At 38.7% G+C, this 20,286-nt stretch overlaps 1 protein-coding gene across 3 annotated transcripts in view; it reads right to left on the bottom strand.

The window, feature by feature from the left end:
• The window catches only part of LOC113112724 (SERTA domain-containing protein 2-like), a 36,233-nt gene that overhangs the window by 6,897 nt on the left and 9,050 nt on the right, over positions 1-20,286 (bottom strand). Inside the window, exon 1 of one of the 3 annotated variants that reach the window (XM_026278508.1) lies at positions 11,502-11,765. The exons of 1 other annotated variant lie outside the window; for it this stretch is intronic. The gene's annotated coding sequence lies outside the window, so the exon portion shown is untranslated. Of the gene's footprint in view, positions 1-11,501; positions 11,766-20,286 lie in introns of those variants that run through there. One more of the 3 variants, XM_026278506.1, reaches the window with a different exon arrangement.

Below are 20,286 nucleotides of genomic sequence, written 5' to 3'. Positions count from 1 at the left end.
GAAAAAAAATTGTTTTCACACCGACTTTAAGGTCAGAATGATGGTTATTTATGAAGTAAAACATGTACAAGTCATTTAAACCAACAGATCAGTCTTCTCTATAGCTCACAAGCAAAGCAGAGACAGGCAGCAAGGAGTGAGTGAGTTGAGTGAGACAGAAAGAGACGGAAACCGTTCCTGAGGCCTCCCCTCATTAACATAAAATGAAGCCTGGTAGCGGTAGGCAGCATTGCAGTGTGCTTGAACCTAATGCAGGCTGACAGCCTCACACACCCTATCCTTGCCAGCATACATACACACACTCTGCGCAGACGCAGATCTGTCAGGCAGCCCTTCTCACTCAGGAAGTGCAAGTGGCTGGGCCTGTTGCCTTGCTGCCTGTTACCATGACAAACACAGTCAGCTGGGAATCCACCCAAAGAGTTGACAAAGAGAACGAGAGAGAGAGAGAGAGAGAGAGAGAGAGTTTGGGGGAGAAGAGGGGCTGAAGAAAGTTAAAGAAAGAAATGTTTCTCTTCTTGCACTGAGCTGAATCTAAAACAATAAACGACTAGCTGGACAGAAAAACAGGTTACGTCTGCTAGAGATGGATGTGCATTCCAAAGCATGGCATTTACATGCAGAGCACACAAATAATTCATACGATGGAGAGTTTGTGAACAAATAAACAAGATTTACAATCATATGCTGTTTTACTTTTTGTCTTATCTAATTTAAGGAGCTGTAGTCTCTCTTTCTTGTACCTGACTGCCTGTGATTACAATCCTCCGGGACAGAGTGAATAATTGAGTTAAAGGTGGGGCAAGCGATTTTTCAGAAACGCTTTAGAAAACTCTGGCCTACAAAGGGAAAAGACCTTAACTCGCTAGAGTGTGAAACTGAGAAAAACGACTTTAAACTTTTTACTTGTCCAGCCAAATTTATTGTAGGTAGCACACTGGAAATTTAACAGTTTAATGTTTTAGTAATGAAAATTATATACATTAAAAAACTGTGAGCTCAAACTTGATTTTTTTTACCCCTATTTTGAAATTAATATACTCTGCCTTTGCATTGTCTGCAAAATGTGAGAATTCACACCAAGGCAAAAGGCAGTAACTTCCACATTATCAATATTTGGTTGCTGTTCACAACTTACAAAATCGTTATAGTAACACCGGTATAAAATCTAGTGATCATGGGCCGTCTCATTTAGGTTTTTGCACATAATAATGTGACTTTATTAAAGGTGCAGTGTGTAAATTGTAGCAGCATCTAGCGGATGAGGTTGCGAATTGCAACCAATGGTTCAGTTCCCCGCTCATCCCTCCCTTTAGAGAAGCTACGGTGGCTGACACAGGTAAAGATGTCATCGGTAAAGACAGCAGAGAGCATGAGATTTCTTTACAAAGATAAATCAAGGAATAACATTTACTTATAAATAAAATTGTGACTGTTAATGTACTTGTTCATCATTGTGTCAGTGTTTTATTCGTAAGAACAACAAAGTGACGAAACATGCCTTTTTTGTTTGTTTTTTGACCATAACAAGCAGACTAAAAAGTTAAACATGAGTGGATACCGTGGATAGCAATTTATTTGCCATGGTCAGTAATGTAAAATAACGTTAGACATAGCATAATTGCTTTTATATTGATTTGTATGAAATAGCCTAAAATAAAAGACCGGCTTGTGGATTGATGTGAACGCCAACAAGCAGGAATAATGCAGAGAATGCTTGTGGATTAAACATCTCCAATGACATTCATCGCCGTTAGGGGTGGAACAGTTAAATTTTTTCACGGTTCGGTAGCGGTTTTGGTATAGTTCAGTATGTGCTACTGTATGTTTATGGAAAAAGTATACTTTCAAATAAATTTTTTTTTTTTCAAATGTCAACATTGGCTACCAGAAATCACTTACCCCACCATTAAAAAATATCAAGAGATATGTTTAAAAATATAAGACATGAGATGATGGTAAATGGACTGCATTTATATAGCACTTTCAACAGACCCCATTCCCATCCAAAGCGCTTTACAAGTTGTCTCACATTCACCCATTCATTCATACACCGACTGTGGTGTCAGCCATTCAAGGCGCCATCCAGCTCAAGGACACCTCGACACTTGGTCAGTTGTAGCCGGGGATTGAACCATCAACCTTCTGGTTTGTACACAACATACATGAACCACTGAGCCACTGACGCCCTGAACATTAAAATTAGTTTGAAATGGAAAAATAACCAAATAAATCAATAAATAAAACAGTGGCATAGACATGAACACAAAAGACAGTAAAGATATTAAAATTGTAAAATCAATAAAAATGTTAGGAGGACTTTAGGAGTACTAGTTTTGCCAAAATTTGCTCAAAATACAGTTGAGGATGCAATTTCAGGCTGTTTTCGAGAGGTTATCTGAAGGATGAGTAACAGAAAATGAGTCAAAGAATGACTCAAATAATAAAGATAGCATCTTACACTAAGCATCTAAAAAGTCACTGCAAATTGTGTTCAGATCTATGAGTGGTTCAAAGTGGCAGACACAAATGTGACTGTAAAAAAAACATGCAAAAATCATGGAGTACCACAAACTATTTAGTCTGTCACTCACCAAGAGTGGCCTAGAACTGTATGCCATTGTCTGAAGCTTTCAAGAAAGTGTCTAGAAAATAAAGTTTCCCACAGCACTCCACACAGAGGAATGCCACAGCAGCTGAACGCATCCTTGTGACTCAAGCTGAGGAGTGGATACAACTGTCTGCAGCACTCAAATGCCACTGCCGCCCCACCCTACGCATTCTTTCTGATTGTGCCTCTGACTGCTTCTGCTTCGCTCCATCATTTTACTTTCATCTTAAGTGGGAAAGGTCAAAGTGTGTATCATTCTGCTCCTTAGAACTGAAGTGCACTGGCCAGGGAGTTTCTAGGCCGGTCACTCCTGGAAAAAGTGTAAGCATGAGTATACAGTGGGTACAGAAAAGAATGAACCCCACCCTCCTTTAAAATAATCACATTTTGTTGCTTTGCATCCTGAAAATGAAGATGGACACAATTTTTGTTTTACCCAGCTGTATTTACTCAGTGCAACTTATGACATCCAAGTGAAAGATATAACACCAACATGTCAAAAAAAAAAAAAAATCTGAATCACTGAGTAGGAAAAAGTATCAAATTGTGTCTGTATTTTGTTTGTAAAGTCTTTAGTCTGTTTGGATATGCCTCTGCTAACTTTTCACATCTAGACTTTGTGATATTTGCCCACTCTTCTTTGCAGGACTGCTCAAGTTCAATTAAATTTGAGGGTGAGTGTTTGGGGACTGCAGTCTTCAAGTCATTTCACAGATTTTCAGTGGGGTTAAAGTCTGGGCTTTGATTGGGCCATGCAAGGACAATCACATTTTTCTCCTTCAGCTGCTTTGTGCTCAGTTTTGCTGTGTGTTTTGGGTCATTGTCATGTTGGAAGGTAAACCTTATTTCCATTGACAACTTTCTAACAGAGGGCAGCAGATTTTTATCAAGATTTTGATAGTATTTTGCCTCATTCATTTTTCCTTCTATCCTGACAAGTACTCCAGTCCCTGCTGCAGAGAAACACCCCCATAACAGGAATCACCATAATCACCACCGCCATGCTTTACTGAAGAAATCCCGTTATTTAGCTGTTGAGCTGCATTGGATTTCCACCAGATATCTTGTTTGGTCTTGAGGCCAAACATTTAAGTTTTATACTTATCTGCCTCAGAATCTTCTAGGTGCATTTTGGCAAAGCTCAGTCATGACTGCATGTGGCCTTTCTTGAGGAGTGGCTTTTTTCTTGCAACCCTCTCATACAAGCTACATTTGCGGAGAATTTGTGATTTTGTTTTCACATGCACACAATGAACACTTTTTGTCATAAAATCCTGCAACTGCTTCAGAGTTGCTCTAGACTTCTTGGTAGCCTCTCTGACCAGTTTCCTTCGGGCTCTTTTAACCACTTTGGAGTGACATCCTGATCCAACTAGAACTACCAAATAGCTATTGATGGGACGATTGATACCGAGGCTACAACACAGTTTAAGTGAAGTGATTGACATGACATACAGTTAAGTATGAAGAATTCTCAGAATTCATGCTCTGCATTTAACCCATAAGTGCATACACACACGCCGTGTGAACATACACCCGGAGCAGTGGGCAGCCATTAATGCTGCGGCACCCAGGGACCAGTTGGGTGTTCGGTGCCTTGCTCATGGGCACCTCAGTCATGGTATAACCTGCCCAAGACTTAAACCCACAACCTTAGGGTTGGGAATCAAACTCTCTAACCATTAGGCCACAACTTCCCAGACTTTTCAAAGCTCTATTGTATCACACACTGTGCCAATGCTTGCATCCTCTGCACCGCAATGGTTTGTTAGATTTGGTTGAGAAACCAAGTCTGACCACCAGATGTTGCTAATGCACACTGTGTTAAAAGCTTTGGTTAATTAACTGTTTCTCTGCATAATTTCATGAAAGCCTCAAACAGTTCAGAAAGCTTCAATTTCCCATAACTAGCAATACTTTTCTTAATAATAGACTTCACTGTGATTCTAGGCTTTGATAAAGTATTTGACTTTTTTTATGTATCTGTCTCCTGACTTGTGCCTGTCCAAAACTTTATCCCAGAGACAGTGCTGTGCCACCATAGATTGTATAAAAAGTTGACGAATTACAGTTTAAGTCACTTCTCTTGTGGGCTTCGCTAGAGAGAGCGGGAGATTGCTGCTTGCTTGCCACCCATAGTTGATTGTTTGCTTCAGTTGCACTACCAAGGACTGAAATGAAACCTCTTGAACCCGGGTTGGGGACCTAGTAACATTGCCGGTTTCAGTCCTGGAATGAGCGCTGTGTGAACAAAAGCCAGAACTAATGCCTTGTCGTAGTGATGACTCTTTTGATCGCGCGACTCTTTTACCGGGTGTTTTGAAGGCAGATCAACGTTTGCGATGAAAAAATATGTGCAAACTGTAATAACGCAAAGATCAGTTAGTTCCTTTCTTTCCGCGCTGAAGCTGAGATCGTTCGCTAGATTCAGTGAAAGTTAACGTGCCTAGTGTTTTCGACTCGTACATTACACGTTACACCCTGATGTCATGTGTCTTTACTGGACCTTTATGGGTTGTGTGTGAAAGCACGCGCATATTCCGGGTCATCACTGGGAGTGTGAAAGTGCAAAATCTAGTGACCCGGGAACAATTGCCGGAACACATTAACCATGTAGGTCTTCATGGGTCCAAAAATTTGTGCCCAAACCCAAAAGAGACCCATAATGTACTACACCAAACTGACCCGGATCCGTATAGATCAGAGAAATGCCTACCCGAACCCTACCTGGACCCTTCTATTATTAGAAAGCTGGACCCGAAACTGCCGGGAAGACACAGACCCGACTGGAACCGATTGTCACATATTCCACCTTAAATTGCTATTACAAATCAATAAACCTGTTATTTATTTTTTTACTTTTTGTCTTATCTAATTTAAGGAGCCGTAGTCTCTCTTCCTCGTACCTGACTGCCTATGATGCATCACAATCCTCTGACAAGAAAGTTATCCATGTTATTCCACTTGTTATTCCAATGTATCCATTATTACCATGCGTGCACTTGCATTAACTCTGAGTCTGCACGCTCTGCTTCTAACAGCAGAGAGAGAGAGAGAGAGAGAGAGAAAGAGAGAGAGAGATCACTTTTTTTTTGCTCACACTTTTCTTTTCCTAATTTTACAAGTTGCAAGTTACAAAAAACACAAGCAGTGTCCGATCACAGCCGGGTATTCTCCGAGTCTGATGACTCCAATCGCACGGGTATTACACACAATGTTGAACAGACCCAGGACCCGAAGTAATAGATTCGGACCCAACCCAGACCCGGCTGATCATTTAAAAAATAGGGGTCGACGGGTCTCGGGTGCACTGTGAAGACCTCTAGTAAGAAGTGCTGGGGCAGCAATCAGTGTTCCCTAATGCAGAGAGACATTAATAAACAGACAACCTGTCTCTTTGCTCCCTAATCCACCAGTGCTGAGCAATGACCCTGAGTGAAAACTCTCCAAGGAGAGGAAAAAACACAGCATCAAAAAAATGTTTATGGCACAAGATGGGCTTTATCGAGTTTGACAAAATGGCTTGCAGAAGACCACCTCTGAAGGACACCTTCAAAAGCATAACTTAGTCCCTGGTTGCGACTCCAGTCGATAGCTAAGTGTCTGAAACACAGCACCAGATAATGTGGAATTAGTGTAAAAAAATAAAAGAGAGGCCTTTCGGAAGGAGAGCTCTGACTGAGTTGTCAGAGCAGAGTCTGGAAATATGTCAGGGCTGCTAAGCAGGCTGTACGTTCTGTTCCAATCCTACACACAACACATACGGCACATGTGGGACAGGTGTGACACCGGAGCTTTGGCACTGGTTGTTCTGGTGGAGATTGGGTGAGAGAATGCAGCAGAAAGGATGGCGTGAGCAGGCAAACAAGTGCAACGGAGAGGATGGAGCACAGAGCACAGTTTTCAGTGATATTATGATCCTGTAACAGGATCTGCACGTTTCCATGCCTGTGCTTCAGAGCTCCCCTCCCCCTCACAGCTATTTCAGATCCGGAGGGTACTGATTCCCACAAACACACCCTTACACGCTCGCTCACTCATGCTGTCTCTAGCTCTCAAACACCTGCAGATATAAATGCACGAATGTAGACACATGCATGTTGCACTAATGGCAAATGGGTGCATCAGACATAGCAGACAAACACCCAAAAAGGACAACACCAATCATGAAGCAGATGATGCTACTGGTTAATGCTATTTTTCTCATAGGGATTTTTAAAAAGTCTTTAAGAGTTTTAAGTCATGAACCAAACCAACCAGCTATGATCGAATCACAAAATAACAAACTTTGGTTTTAAGCAAAAAAAAAACTGTACAGAAACATTTCCGTCACACGTTTAACCATCCTTTCTACCTGGACTCTGTACCTGCTGTAATTTGTTGCAGTGCAAAGTTAGAGTGACATTTATATGGGAACTCCTGAAGAAGGGTCAATGACACTGAACAAACAAGCAAAACAGTAAGAAAGTAAAGCAGACTAACATAAAACCGGGAAAGTGGCAAGACAGATATAGAAGAGGCAGTGTGAGAAAAGATAAGAGAGAGGGATGTGTGAGACAGTGAGAGCGGTTGAGACAGACAGATGGAGAAGGCCCAGACGCCACATTCTCACACAGCACCGAGCGAAAGCTGCAGGGGTCAGACAACCATCTGACATCTTCAAAACTAACCAAATAACATGTCTGTAAAACTGTCACATGCTGGATCTGTACCGTACCTCAACCGTGCCTGTTGTACAGTCTTTACCGTACCACAAAGTTTAACAATACTAAAGACGGTCAAACAAGTGGACAGATATGCATCTGTTGCTTTACTGCAGATTTTTAGAACATGATCTCACTTGTATTGCCCAGAACTGAAAAGTAATAAAAGAAAACATCAGTCACTAGGCAAGCGAGTCTCCACTGTGTTGCCATGTAAAACTTTAGAGCCGTCTGTCTTTACTTTCAGAGTGACTAAGAGAGCTAATGAAAACTCAGTCTGTCACTTATGCTCCTCAAATGAGCAGATAAGATGTCCACTTCTCACAGTTTTTTTTTTTTTTTTTGGATCATTGTGAGTCACAACTAGTAACAATATGTAAAAAGAGTAAGTAATGGCTGATATGATATTGATACATTATATGTGTGTGCATGTGTGTGTTTATGTGTATGCAGTAGATAGATAGATAGATAGATAGATAGATAGATAGATAGATAGATAGATAGATAGATAGATAGATAGATAGATAGATAGATAGATAGATAGATAGATAGATAGATAGATAGGAAAGATTTATTTACTGCATTTGTTTAAAATAGAGTAAAACTGTAATGTTGTAAAACATTATTGCAATTTAAAACAACTTTTTTCTATTTAAATATTGTAATGATACAAACTTCCTATACATCGGGAAGAAGGAGGCGGGAACCGGCGCACAATCAAAACTCATTTAATATCCAAAATAAATACAAAACGGCGCACCTGCCCTCGCGGACGACTGGTGCGCGCAAATAAAAAGCAACCACATAAAATAATGTCCCAGGCCTGGTCCTCTCTCGTCCTTCACGGTCGTCACTCCAGTTTTATATCTTCCATCTCCTACGTGGGACTCGATACTAGCGGTGGGCTCAGGTGTAGCTCATCTCCAATCACTACACCTGGCCTCACTCCTCATTCCCACGCCTCTCGGCCCGCCCCACTCGCCACAAATATATTTTAAGGTTTATTCTTGTGAAGGCACAGCTGAATTTTCAGCAGCCATTACTCCAGTCTTCAGTCTCATGATCCATCAGAAATTATTCAAATGCTGATTTGGTGTTCAAAAAACACTTCATATTACTATCATCAGTGCAGTGTTAAAACAGTTTAAAAAATATTATCCAATTAACAGGCCTAGTGGATCTATCAATCTTTCAATCAGCATAAAACTGCAATTTTACGAAAATCTCTCATAAATGGAGGATAGATGGAGTGGGTGACACACTTCAGAGCAGAGCTGTGGATCTCAGTCTCAGAAAACAGCAAAGAGGCGGCACATACTCTGAGCAGCTTCTTTACGTCAGCAAGAGTAACAAGACAACCCACATTACAGATTTCCCCACAGGCACTGAATGTTGCAAAGCACTGTATCATGCTCTCATATACTGTACACACTAACATTGGAGATGTTACAACCTAACGCATAAATTAAGGAAGAATGTATGAAAAGTTTGCACATTATGTTTACAGAAAACACTCCTAGTACTTTCACACTGAAATGATTCCCTAAAAAATACTACTGTTTTTGGAATAACTTAAGCTATGCTGTAATATCTGTAGAACAAAAAAAGAAAAAAGGAATGCAATATAGACAGTAAAGACTAAAGCATGCCTTAAACTTCCCTTTAACATCTCCTAAATGTCACACTCCTGTTAAAAAAAAACAAACAAACTCAAAAACAGCTAAACAGTAACAGAGAGAGGAACGCAATTCAAACCGGTTTGACCAGACAGGCAGAAGTCTTGGAGCACTATGCGAAAGTGTAAGATATGCATGCGCATGCATGCGTGCGCACGCACACACACACACACACACACACACACCACAAAACTAAACAAGCAGCAGGTAATGTAAAATTAAACCTATTAACAATAAATTTAAATTAAATGTAATAAATTTATCCAAAGCGACTTACAATGCATTGAGGCTATACATTTTTACCTATCATGTATTCCCGGGAAATCAAACCCCCAACCTTGCGCTTGATATACCAATTGAACTACAGGAACAATATAATTATTAGTCTTCCTTGTCTTTACTTGATTACTTCATTAATCAGGTACAGTGTCATATCACATTTCAAGAGACTAGAGACATTTTACATATACATATATATAGTACAGACCAAAAGTTTGGACACACCTTCTCATTCAAAGAGTTTTCTTTACTTTCATGACTATGAAAATTGTAGAGTCACACTGAAGGCATCAAGGGCTATTTGAGCAAGAAGGAGAGTGATGGGGTGCTGCGCCAGATGACCTGGCCTCCACAGTCACCGGACCTGAACCCAATCGAGATGGTTTGGGGTGAGCTGGACTGCAGACTGAAGGCAAAAGGGCCAACAAGTGCTAAGCATCTCTCGGGGAACTCCTTCAAGACTGTTGGAAGACCATTTCAGGTGACTACCTCTTGAAGCTCATCAAGAGAATGCCAAGAGTGTGCAAAGCAGTAATCAAAGCAAAAGGTGGCTACTTTGAAGAACCTAGAATATGACATATTTTCAGTTGTTTCACACTTTTTTGTTATGTATATAATTCCATATATAATTCCACATGTGTTCATTCATAGTTTTGATGCCTTCAATGTGAATCTACAATTTTCATAGTCATGAAAATAAAGAATGAGAAGGTGTGTCGAAACTTTTGGTCTGTACTGTGTGTATATATATAATATTTGGAACAATATCTGATTTACAAAACTAACTAACAAACCCAACACTGAAGCATAAGCTATACAGGAAAAACATGAGTGGCCCATTAACATAATAATTTTCTGATGTCCACTCTTCAAAAAGTCGATGAGGTGAATCTGGACACTGAATAAATCCACTCTGTGACATTTACAAGTAATTGAGGGGACAAAACCTCATTTTTCTTCTGTGACTGTGTTGCAGGAAGGAAGTGCACATTTAAAGATGACACGGAGAGTACAACATGTAAATGTCACAGAGTCAGTCTTTTTGTTTAAAGGAAATAAGACAGCAATACGACGAGCAAACTGAAGAAAGCATGGTTGTAATCTACTTTGCTTAATGTGAACCGTGCATTCACTAAAAAATCCCACTGCACCTTGATCCTCTGAATTTATCGAGTGTGTGCGTGCATGTGAGCTATTTGGACTTTGAATGTCAGTGTGTCTGACAAGGATAGCAACTGCAAAATGACTTCTGCTGTGAGTCGCCACAGATTTCACTGACTTCTTTACAATAAAGATAATGCACAAACAGTTTAAATGATGAAAACAAGAGTATTTTCACAACATTGTTATAAACTTTTTGCTTCAGGTTTTGACTTAAGATTTTACTTAAAATGTTAATACTGCAGTTTTTACAGTGTTGCGTAAATTTACAGAAACAAAGAGAAATATTTGCTCAGACGCTGAGACAGAAGACACTGTCCCTCACAATCCCACACTGCCATTTTCCAGTTTGTGAATTTGTTCCATGACGACCAAATAGGTCTAAATTTAAGCCAAAAATAAAATCATCTACTGTGTCAAAGCCATTCAATGGCCTTTTATCATCTAATCAAACCCATGTCTAACTCAACAGTGAAGTGAACATGCAACTTTGTACACAGTGAAAAATCATGTCAACATCTTATTTTCCATTAATTCCAAATGTCAGAATTATTTCAGTTTCAAATTCATCTGCAGTGAAATTCAAAGGGGTAAGAAAGTGCAATAAGCAGGTTGTCACATTGATTTTATTTAAAAATCCATAAACAAAAAATAAGAACAGTTACAGTAAAGCCCAAATCATGCTCTTACCTAAAATAATAATAAAATAAAACGATTTCATTGCCTGTCTGGTTCTGATTCTCTGTCCCAGTCCAGCTTTTTGGTCATTTGGATCTTCATCTTTAGTAGGCTATCAGCACAACAGAGCGAAACTATTTAAAAAAAATAAAAGAAAAGAAACCTTTTTGATGTTCAATTTGACTCAACTGGCGACTCGGTTCGGCTACATAGCGGTTCTGCCTTGGGTTGCGACATGTCTCTGAACTTTCCGAAGATCGTACCGAGCGCCAGACAACAATGCACGACTGCGCGTATGACTGTTGCCTCTGCTATGTGCAACATCAGTGACGCCGCGGCGTTTCCACGCCACTTACGTGATCTCAGTTATTTATGAATAAGCTGTGCGCTTACCTCGTCTACTTCAAGTGGAGGAATAAACTGAAGCATCGGGATGGATCTTTGTTTTATTATTTACAGCCGGTACCAATAAAACTCTCGCAGCTGATGAGGAAGCTCGGCAGCGAGTTTGTGGAGAGAGATAAGGACAGCAGACTATCCGCGAGCCCGGAGTCCGTCACTATGACCGACACAATCACACTCGAAAGCGAATGACGTCGAGAGAGACTGGTGCCCGACTACACAGAGCCTGACCTCGGCAAAGTCCAACCCCTACACAGGCAAACACACCCTCCACGCGTCCACCCACTAACTCTCGGGCTGTGGCTCAAATTCTAGCATGCTGCCTATCTAGACAGCGTCACGGCGCCTCGCGAGACACTTGCATGAGCTGCACTGACGCCGAACGCGTCTATAATGAAGCAGGCAGCTTAATATGTTTCGAGACACGGCCCTTTTCTTTCTGTATAACAGCAGAAATGAGACCAAGAAAGTACTTGTAGTCGACATGTCTTGTTTCATCTCAACATAATAGCAACTGAGGCTCTTAAAAAATGAAACGGGTTTTGGTCAGAGAAAGTTGCTTAGTTGCTTAGTCTGCAGAAAATGTAAATCGAAGACTTCAGTAGGTCAAACTAAATTTCATATAAACGGTTTTATTTTTTTATTCTAAGGAGCTAGTGAAGGAAAATATTAGTTTTGATTATTTTTACTTGGGTAACAGGGTTTAGCATAAGGAATGCATTCAACATGACATTCTGTATTAAAATTGAGAAAATGGAATAAGATTATTTACTGCCATGCTGTAGGATAAAAAGTGTTCAAATTATGTTGTTTCGCAATTTTAAACAATGTATATACATTTTTGTAATGGGGGGATCCTGTTAAATGTTGCATTTTTGATCATTACAATTTTATCAAAAATGTTTTTTTAATGCATAGCTACATAATATAATTATTATCTAAATAAATCCACAATATTCTAAGCCATGAGGTACCAAAGTGTAATGTGATACAAATTAGATTTCAAAAAGATTAAAGAAGAAAACCTATATGTTCTTTAGTGCATGTAATGTAAATGTTTTTTTTTTTTTGTTTTTTTTTTGTGAAGGGTGAGCATATTTGAGAGCAATATGCATGTTTGACCCTATAGTTCCCAACAGCTGCATGCTGTATGACCTTACCAATGATGCTCTTATAGAAGCCTCAAGCTAACCGAGTTGCCACCACATGGCAAGGACAAGCACTGCACGGCTCATAACCGCACACTGTAAGCAGCTCACAAATTTGTTGTTAATATCATGCCTATATGTCAAGCATATCTGATGCAAAAATGCAGTTTTTAAAAATGTCTAAATGATTGCTCTACCAGATATAAACACATAATTTTTAACTGGACACAAGATGAGATCATGAATGTGGCCCACTTCTTTTAAGCAATGCATCCTCACGGAATAAAATGTTTCACTGTCTGCTCTTATTTTTAGACTTGATCCACTGTATTTATGTGGCAATTAAGCATTATTTCCAAAAGAAATACACAATTCAAAAACACATAAATAAACCTTACTGTCTCTCCAATGGAACCAACTAGCACACTTCAGTAATGCAGTGTAATTTATTGCCACCACTGCAATAACACAGGGCACGTTTCAGTGTACACCATTCATGTACCATCGCCAATGGATTTGGCAACAAGGCATTATGACAGGCACAACGCTCACCTATTTTAAGCCAGCATTGTGCTTAGATTTAGGGCATCCAGTTTAGGATGTTGCCTGTTCGAATGTTAGAGAAGGCCTTGCATATTGCACAAACAAAAACAACATTGAATTACGCAAAAAATAACTTTAATAATAAAGCCATCTTCACATCTCACACTCCTCTAGAGCTACGGCTCTCAAATTTCCCACATAAAAACACCACTGGAGTGAATGTGAGACAAAAAGCAGTGGTGTGAATCCATGTCCCTGTGTCTGTCTCAGTGTTGTTTTAAATGAGGAGGAGAGAGCCGAGCAAAAGAGTGGTTCTAAATAAAGATTTCAGGTCAAAAACAGGAAATGGCTCAGAGAGCAGTCGAGGTAGGATGGAGTAGTGCTGGCCACTGGGCGGCATCTACAACATCCCCTTTGTTCCCCCACACTATAAGCAAGGAAGCACAGCCCATCCCATTTCTCTCTCTCTCTCTCTCTTTCTCCCTGTCTCTCTCTTTCTCCCCTCCCTTTCTCTCTCCCTCCAGATCTCTCCTGCCTTTCTTTGCAAAGCGTGTCTTATACGTTGTGACAGTGTATGATGAATGGTTGTGGGAACGTCCCAACAATAGCCTCTTCAGCAAGAGTGCTGAACATGGCACAAATAGTGTGGGCATCCATTCAAAAAACACATGAGCTGTTACCAAATGATGAGCAACTGCTTAATTTCCTGAACTAATTTGCATATCTTTCATATATGTGACCCTGGACCTGGTCATAAGTCATAAGTGTTGATTTTTCTAAATTGAGATTTACACATCATCTGAAAGCTGAATAAATAAACCTTCCATTGATTTATGGTTCGTTATGATATGACAATATTTGAAAATCTGGAATCTGAGGGTGCAAAAAAAAAGTCAATTTATGTCAATGGCTTCCAGCAGCTGTTTGATTACACACATTCTTCAAAATATCTTCTTCAGCAGAAGAAAGAAACTCATACAGGTTCGGAACAACTTGAAACTTAATTAAGAATGAATGATGGCAGGACTTTTATGTATGGGTGAACTATCCCTTTTAAACTGAAAAACAATCAAACAAAAACTCTTAGTAAAGGTATTTTTTATTACAAACAGTCCTAAAAATAAAGGTTCCAAAAGGGGGCTTTCAGAAGAACCATTTTAGGTCTTTTGAAAAACCTTTAATAAGTGTTTTTTTTTTTTTAATAGTATAAAGAATATAAAAAAATCTAAAGAACATTTTACCCCTATAAAGAACCTTTAATGGAAAGATTCCATGGATGTTAAAGGTTCTTTGTGAACCCATACAAGCCAATAAAGAACTGTTATTTTTAATAGTATACATGTGAATATGTATTGATAATTACTAAGGGACAGTTCATCTCAAAGTCATAATTTACTCACCTTCATGTTTTTTTCCCCAATGGGGTACAAAATACTTTAGACATTTTCCAAAATATCTACTTTATGATTCCACGAAAAAATGAAAGTCGTACAGGTGAGTAAGTATTGCCTTAATTTTAATGTATGTGCGAACTGTCCCTATAATTGAAAAGCTATCAACAGGTCATGCCTGACTGAGAAAAAATGTGAAGCCCTCAACTCCATGATATGATGATAGAAGTGGGGTGAAATCACACTGCTCTATTGCACACTACACAGTCATGCAAACAAAATAGCTGCTTGATTGCAGTGCTATTAATTACAGGGCCTCTTCAGGGTCCCAGTGACACAGACACAGGGTTCTGGTGCCAGCAGAAACAGTCTTAACTAAACTCCTGCTGAACCCTTCCCTCAACATCACACCACAGTCCACTCCACTCCTCCTCTACACTCCGTTGAGTACCCTTGGCAGTTGGCACTTCTGTCTCTCTCATTATCTAATTTGGCTCATTATCTTACAGACACACTTCAGCAGGGGGTGCTCCCTCATCTTAACGTCATAACTGATTGTGGCCTTCGATAAATAGCTGTTTAAATCAATGGCCTGGAAGAATACCATACGGCAAAAAAAATAAAAATAATAAAAATAAAACGTTTAAGTTTTAAGGCCAAAATATACTTTTAAATACATGATACAAACAGTGAAACTCAATGAAATGAAGTTTTGAAACTGAAAGTATATTTAGTTTCAACCTTCAAATACCAAAATATATTTCATAGGCAAGAAAATTTATTTTCCTTACAGTATTTTCTACGGTAGGATTAATTCATTATTTATTTTTATTCAAATGTGTTATGTTCACACGTTACTGACAACAAATATATATACATATTTTTCAAATAAATATGTAAACATATGTAAATTAACATATTACAATTTGGGGGAGGGGGTTGAATTATATAGACGGCGAAATATATATATTTTTAAATGCTTTAAAAAAGATTTGTATATTTTTTAAATATATTTTTTGAATATAAACATTGGCAAAAATATATTATTTCCCATACTATGGAAAACAGAAGTAAATGATGACAGAATTTTCATTTTTGGGTGAATTATACCTTTAATATTGTAGTGGAAATCGTGATACATTTGTTTCAATGTTTTATGATGAAAAGAAAGTTCAAAATAACAGCATTTATTTGAAACAGAAATCTTTTGCAACATGCCTTTACTGTCACTACTGATCATTTAATACATCCTTGCTAAATAAAGTAGTACATAAAAAAAAATAAAAAAATTGGACGTTAAGTTTCAGTGCAACTACATAAGATTCGCATATCCTTCCTTGTCTCATGACTCACGAGGTTGAGCATGTTAAAACATGTTTCAGTAGTACTGGGGTTGAAAAAAAAAGAACTATTCATTCCTCTATGTGAAACAGAAAAAAGTTAAGAGTTATAGTTAAGTTTGATTCTTTTCTTCTATCAGTTCAAACTGTCTGTTTCAGTGAATCTATTTAAAACAGATTCAGTGACTTGCATTGACTCAAAAGAAAGCCCTAAATTATCTGATGTTCATGGATGGCGCAGGAAGAAATCATTCTGAAAACACATTTTCTTGAAGATTTTAAAGACTATTTTGCCCAGCCATAGTGGCAGGGGAAGGTAAGAAGTTAAAGCCACTCTGAAATCCGATTCCCTTTTGTTCTTCATTTATTCATTATTTGCCATGTCTGAGGTGCACCACGTGCCAGGCTGTCAGTCAAGCATGACATGAATCTCCACTACATGCGAATCCAGTTGCCCAGTTTCCCTATGGTCAGCGTTATAGCATTTCTATCCTTTGCCGCCTCCACATCAGAATCGCTCAGACCCTTACGACCCACCTCCTCTTACTCCATACATGTGCAGAGCAATGCTACAGACCCTGAGTCAATGCAACATTTCAGAAAGAGAAACCAGGAGGGAAAACTGAGAGATTTGAGAATGTGTGTGTATTAACATTCTTCCCAAGCAGGAATTGGGAAGGTAAAGAAGAGAGGACAAGATAAAGAGCGGAAACACAAAGAAACAGGATATTTAATTATAGGAATCATCTTAACACGAGTAAGTAAGCCTACTAGCAATGCTGTGATAGCAGTTATTTTAAAGTTAACAGAATTTTTTTTTGGCTGGATTACAATCATCATCTCAACAGTAAGGAAACAGAAGATAAATGAAAAAGGATTATTGTAAGTCATTCATCACTGATCTCCCTAAGGTGCTGTGTATTAAGGCAAAGAATAACAGGTTGTGCCATGAGGCGTGCTGTGCTTTAAGAAAAAAACTGAACGAACGCTAAACTTTGTGTACACACTTGTGTTTTATCCCATTTCCATGGTGATTATGAAGAACAATATTGATATAACGCAGCGTTTTCCAACCCTCCTCCAGACATTAGTAAGTTTGCACGTCTCACATGAATATACGCTTACACAAATACACTTACACACCCAGGCTGGAACAAAACCAACGCAGTGATGGTTGCGGTTTTGGAAGCGGACTCCATATATGACAGGACATCATACATCATGCTGTTTTTCTCTTTCATTCTGTGACTCTCGTGGCTGGGGCTGGACAACTTCAAAATGCTCAAGATGTGTTTACTGGAAGCCACATTTTTGAGTGGACACATAGACCAAGAACGAGCAGAAAGGTCTGACATTAATGGCATGAAGTTTTGGCACTGAATACATTCAATAAAATCCTGCAGGAAAAGGAAGATATTTCATTAAAGGTTGGTGCCACAACTAAAAGCAAATGCTCTGTGGGAGGATAATAATAAGAGGTCAATAATATGACACATCTATACATTAATTTAAAAGTCTGTAACTCATACATGCAATTTCTTGAATGACTATAATTTTAATTTGAATACATAAAAATTCATTTTGATACATTTTTGGGGGCATAAGGTCTTAAATGTCAGTGTGATACAATTCTCCTGATATTATAATTAAGCGAAAAAAGACTAAATAAAAAGATGGAATTCTCAGCTAGACACCATATAAGCATCATCTTTTATTATTATATCTTAGAAAATGCAGGGGAAAAAAAACATAAAACAGGAAAGATATCAGTAGAGGACCCTTGTTAAAGTCAATACGTCTCCTAAAATATCAAAAATTTTACCTTTTTCATTGATAAGTCAAAGTTATTTTAATTTTTTAATCATGTAATTCATTATTTGTTAAAAAAATATTTTAAAGTACTATTGAAAACAAAGATTAAGATGTATTTTGATGGTTTGTGAGATGGCCACAGCACATTAAATACTAGATTTCATATCATTACATTTAAACTTTTCTTGGTCCACAAGATAAGAACATTTCTAAACAGCATGTGACTTCTAAACACTTCTAAACTTTTTTCATGGTCATGGACACTCTCATTTGCCACTGACACACACGTTCTCTGAGTGAGTGTGATTGTGAGTGTGTCCACTGGCTCCATCAAAACGTAATCACGTGTGTTTGTGAGTAATTACATGGGCGAGCAAGAAAACTAAAGCAAGCCTTTCTGTTGTGTATCTGTGCACTTAATGCTGAATGAATTATTGCATTCCTATTGTGCTCCTCATAGACTCACGACTACTGTACCGTCGAGTCGTCAGTACCAAGCCCATGTTGGGAGAGATGGCAATTGTAGGAAACAGGTACATTTTTACAGTGGTAACACTTGACGGTAAACATTCCCCTATCTTGACTTGTCTTTTTTACCTCTGTCTGAATAACATTCAAGTGTTGGACATTGCACTGTATACAAACTCTGAAACGGTTTTCTCTAAACACATCTGATATTTGTCTTTCTCACATCAAGCAGTTGTTTGATCGGGTACAGTAGACAACAGGCACCACTCTGATTAAAAAAGCATGAATTTATGAATATTAGTCATAGCTGAAGATGGCCTGAGTCATAAAAAAACATGTTTTCACCAACACGGCTGAGTTTTCTCCTACATGGCTTTAAACTAATAGACTTGACAGACAGAAGAAGAAGAAGAAGAAGAAGAAGAGGAAAAACAGCAGGTTTCAAATGAAAAAGATCGAATTTCTTGATGAAAAACAACTCGTAGCAAAAAGCAATCATTTTGGTATTTAGGGCTTCTGCATGCCAGCACCTCCGTATTCAACATGTCTCATGTGCTTTCAGAATTGTGGGCTCCTAAAGAATGTCTTAAATCCCAATTTCCATTTTCTTCTTTTTCCCCCCGTTTAATTTTGGCATTTTGTGGTCCACTGCTTAAGTTATTTTAGTTTCTGTTTACTTGCTGAAAACACTACAGCATTTGTTGCCATGTCTGCTTCCTCAGAAATGGCCTGTTGAAGAGAATGAAGCCATGGATGTCACTAAGAACATCAAACACAGAAAAGTGAAAGGCACCAGAGTGCTTAGGATCATGGGTAATGAAATTATGGGACGACCCTGGACCGAAGCCACTGCTGAGATGGCACTTGGGATTAGAGCTACACCAATAATCACTGATCAGTGATCACAGTGTGATATTTTCATATCAATATTAGTCAAATTCAGAGTTTGATGAATCTATTTATGTCCTGTAAAACAGAAACAATAATTACATATCTGCAGTCCACACTCCCTTGAGCCAGGCCATGGGTACATTGTTCAGTCAGGGTCAGTGTGGTTGTACGAGCAGAACAGTGGAGTGATCTTTGCGGTGGGTGCGTATTTAGGAGTCTGAAGGAAGACCCCTATGGAGAGAGTTTGCTGCTCCAATAACTAAGGTCCAGACTCACAACTCTACAACACGAACAATACATTAAGGTCACTATGAACATTGTGATGAACAAAAAATGAAATGTTCATTTTAGTCCGAATTATTGAGCTCATATTCTATTGCGCTCAACTGTTGAAATTGAGATTTCTGAGATAAGAATAGAACCTGTTGGTTAGGGAGCAATGTTACTTTGCAACAACACCAATGGCAACATCTTAAACTGTAAAATGACAGAAAAACTGTTTAAATACAATTTAAACAACTTTTTCTGCAGCCATTACTTCAACATGATTCTTCAGAAATCATTTTAATATATTTATTTGGTGCTTATGATACATTTTTACTGTCCATGTTGGAAAACAGTGGCTTATTATTCTTGTGGAAACGGTGAATCTTCTTTTTAAGATTATTTAATGAGTAGAAAGTTCAAGTGAACATTAATAAATAAAGGTAACATCCTGTATCCTGAAAGTTTTAATTTTTTTGTATCCTTGATGAATAATTGTATGAACTTCTTTCAAATAAAATTCTTACTGCACCTATCCATGGCATATCCATGACTACATTTCCCAGCATCCTCTTCAACACAAAGCCACCTGAATTAATTTCCTTCAGCATTCACTTCTTTTTTTTACAAATTGCACTTGCTTACACAGTGATCACCTGACCTTCCTAAGACCACTAATGCATCCTTTAGTTAATATCAGCCTCCTTTCCCCTGTCTTTTTCCCTTTCCTGGTACACACACACACACATATTAGGCTGCTGTATCTGTGTATGTGCCTCAGGGCTTCTCGTGCAGAGTGAAAGAGAAAAGCTCTGGCCATCACAGCTGTTCCCAATGCTTTAGTCCCCATTGCTCAGCAACAGAGAACAAAACAAAAGCACATCCCTCCCCTTCAGTCCTTTCAATCTCCTCCCATCCT

This window comes from Carassius auratus, chromosome 13 (genome assembly GCF_003368295.1).
Source record: "Carassius auratus strain Wakin chromosome 13, ASM336829v1, whole genome shotgun sequence".
Taxonomy (NCBI): domain Eukaryota; kingdom Metazoa; phylum Chordata; class Actinopteri; order Cypriniformes; family Cyprinidae; genus Carassius; species Carassius auratus.
This window is presented reverse-complemented; position numbering and strand designations above follow the sequence as displayed.